At 31.9% G+C, this 3,370-nt stretch overlaps 1 long non-coding RNA gene across 1 annotated transcript; it reads left to right on the top strand.

The window, feature by feature from the left end:
- Positions 1–1,082: 1,082 nt before the first annotated feature.
- LOC128296521 (uncharacterized) lies at positions 1,083–2,611 on the top strand. Its single transcript, XR_008287135.1, has 2 exons — positions 1,083–1,630; positions 2,449–2,611. It is a non-coding gene; the product is annotated as an uncharacterized LOC128296521 (long non-coding RNA).
- The last annotated feature ends 759 nt before the right edge of the window (positions 2,612–3,370 follow it).

Below are 3,370 nucleotides of genomic sequence, written 5' to 3'. Positions count from 1 at the left end.
GCCAACCCTCCACACAATCCCTTCCACACTCAACTCCCTAGCACTGCAAATACTTCTCCAGGTAAAAGAAGGGTAAGAACTAATTTTCGCAGACAGTATATCAGAAAACGATAAATAATGGGCTTTTAAAACTCTGGGTAATAAACAATGAGGCTGAGATAAAATACGCCAAACCTGTTTTGCCAGTAAGGCCTTATTAAACAAAAACAAGTTTTTAAAACCTAACCTACCAATGCACTTCGGTTTGCATAACTTATCCCAACTGCTCCAATGAATTCCCTTCGACGTCTTATTGTTAGACCATCAAAACCTATTCATAATTCCTGCAAAAGAAAACAGTACATGGCATAAAGCGGGGTTGCCTGCGAAACCGATTTAATGACGACCTTTTTACTTCCCATTGACAGATAGCGCAAACTTCACCCTTTAACTCTTTTTCTGAACTTATCAGCAAAATTAGCAAAAGCCCATGTTTTTCTCCTGACCCAACATCATAGGCAAACCTAGATACTTCTCAGGATTTGTAGCCACTCGTACTCTTAATAAGTTGTTAATGTCCTCCTTGACATTTGAGTTCACATTAGCCTGGAAATAGATAAGATGTAATATTTTGATTTTGGACTTAGTGGGAATAGTGGTTTTGTGATTAGAAAATTTGAAATAAAATAATTATTTTATGATTATTTTAAGGTCTATGATATGATTGCATGATAATATGATTGCATGATTGTATGAAAATTTTGTGAAAAATTTTATGCATGAAGTGCTTAAATTGAAATTAGAGATTAAATTAAATAATTTGTAAAACTTGTATTCTAAAAATTTTAGTATGAAATTATTTTGAAATATTAATTAAGAGATTTTAAATAGCGATTTTATCAATTTTTAAGTTTATGGATAAAAATAAAAATGGATAGAAATTTTGAAAAGTTTAGTAGTAAGGGTATTTTGGTTATTTAGGGGTAAAATGAATTAAAATATAAAATTAAAAGCTAATTTTGTTCATCTTTAACCCCATGGCCGAATATAGGAAGGAGAAATCATGGTTAGGGTTTTTCAAGCTTCCAAGCTCGATTGTAAGTTCGTTTTAGCCTTGTTTTTAATGATTTTTACGTTTTTAGAGTCCCGTTAGCTCGATTTAGCTTATGTTAGCAATAATTTAACCTAGGGTTTATATTTGGAAAAATATTCATAGGTGAAATTTGTGTATTTTGGTATTTTATGATAGAATATGAGGTTTTAAATTATGTTAGATAACTTGTGCTACTCGGTTTTAAGTGAAAACGAGCAAAAGGGCTTAATCGGTAAAAATACTTAATAGTCATAAATACATGTTAGAGTGAGAATTTGATATTGCCATAGAAGGGAGAAATGATCAGAATGTCATAAAACATAAGAAAATAGGCTGAAGTTTAATTTACGAGCTTTGAGATAAAATTGTAAATATGTAAAAGTTTAGGGGTAAAATTTTAATTTTTTTAAAATATGATTTTGGGTCAATTTGAATAATGTGAGTCTTAATTAAATTATATTTTAAATGATAGAGCAAGGAAAATTAAAATTTGGGTTAAAATGGGGAAAATACCAAGTTGTGGACGAACCAGTAAAAGTAGCCATTTTCGCATACGAGGTAAGTTCATGTGTAAATGTAGTAACATAATTGTCATTTTAAGCAATTTAATGTTGTTTATATGATATGATGCTGATTATTATCATGAAATATTATGCTTTGTGATTATTTTCGAATAAAATGCAAATTATGTGTATTAATTGTTAAATATAAAGTACTACCGAATATTGGTTTCGGTATTTTACGGAAGATGGCAAGGAGATGTGTTCGAGAAAAATCCCGTTTGAACTTTAGGAATAGATTAGGATACAAGTGACATGTCACTAGGATGGTTGAGCATCCGAACTCGTTGAGTTGAGTCCGAGTTCAGTTATGGATGCGAATGTCCGAACTCGTTGAGTTGAGTTCGAGTTCGAGAGATGTAACTAGGCATCCGAGTTCGTTGAGTTGATTCCGAGTTCACTTATGGATGCGAACGCCCGAGCTCGTTGAGTTGAGTCCGAGTTCGCTTATGGGCGGGTTACATGGTAGCTTGGCTACATATGTGGCACTTATGTGTAAATTTTTCATGTATCCGAATTATATTCCGATGTGTTCAACGGGTAAAGTTCTACTGAAATAGAGGAATACTCAAAGATAAAAGGGACGTATTTTTAAGTGTTGTGAAATGGGTACTGTGAACAGGTATGTACTTAACCCTCGGGTTGAAAAATCGATATAACAACAATATGGTAAAATGATAAATGAAAATGTGATATGAATGTCTTGGTGATGATTATGCAAATGATGTTTTATGTTTGCTTATATGGTTATGTTACTTGCTATTTGCATGTGAACTTATTAAGCATTTATGCTTACTCCTTTTTCATTCTTTGTAGTTTTGACAAGCCAGCTCGAAAATTGGGAACGGTCGAAGGCTCGCTCACACTATCCGTATACCATCTTGGCATAATGGCTTGTATATTTTGAGTATGTCATGTATAACATTATAATCATTTTGTATATATGGTCTTATGATATGGTTATTGAGTGGTATGGAAATGCTTGGTAATGATAAGCCATTGGAGTGGCTAATCATGATTATATTTGGTGTTATGTATGTCAAATTACTAGCTAATCCATGGAAACCATGAAATAGGTAAAATTTACCATAAAATAGATTCAGATAGCAGTAGTGACGTGAATTTGAAAAATCACTAAAAATAGTAGAAATGGAATTAAATAATGAATAAGTTATGGAATCGAAACTTGATGAGTCTATTTTCATATGGAAGAAACGAAACAGGTATATGAGCTATATTTTATGAGATGTTTAAATTTTTGTGAAACAGAGCCAAAGCAATTTTTGGATCTCCTATTTTGACTTTGTAAATTCGCCATAAATTTTACAAAGATAATTAGAAGTTATGCTTTATATGTACAGATTCATTATTGAGTTTAGTTTTATTAGAGACAAACGGTATAGTCATTGAAGCTCTGTATAGGGAGATATCTGATTTGTAATACACAGAGGTTAGAGTAGTTGAACCCTGAAACAGGGGAGTTTTTAACTAATAAAATGTATTAGTTGGCCTCACCAAAAATTCTAGAAAAAAATTAGTAGATAGATATATGAGTTTAGTTTCAGGAAAAATTTACGGAATTAGATTTTGAGTTTCAGAACTCGAGATATGATTTTTAAAGCGATGTGATGCGCTTAGCCAACTTGTCCGAAATTTTAAAATGAATTGTATGAAATTTGTTTAAGTAATGAATTAAGTCCATTAACACCTCGTGTTCGACTCCTAAAAACTGGTCTCT

Source organism: Gossypium arboreum, chromosome 8 (assembly GCF_025698485.1).
Source record: "Gossypium arboreum isolate Shixiya-1 chromosome 8, ASM2569848v2, whole genome shotgun sequence".
NCBI classification, from domain to species: Eukaryota; Viridiplantae; Streptophyta; class Magnoliopsida; order Malvales; family Malvaceae; genus Gossypium; species Gossypium arboreum.
Note: the sequence above shows the minus strand (reverse complement) of the source record. Positions and strands in the feature narration are given on the sequence as shown.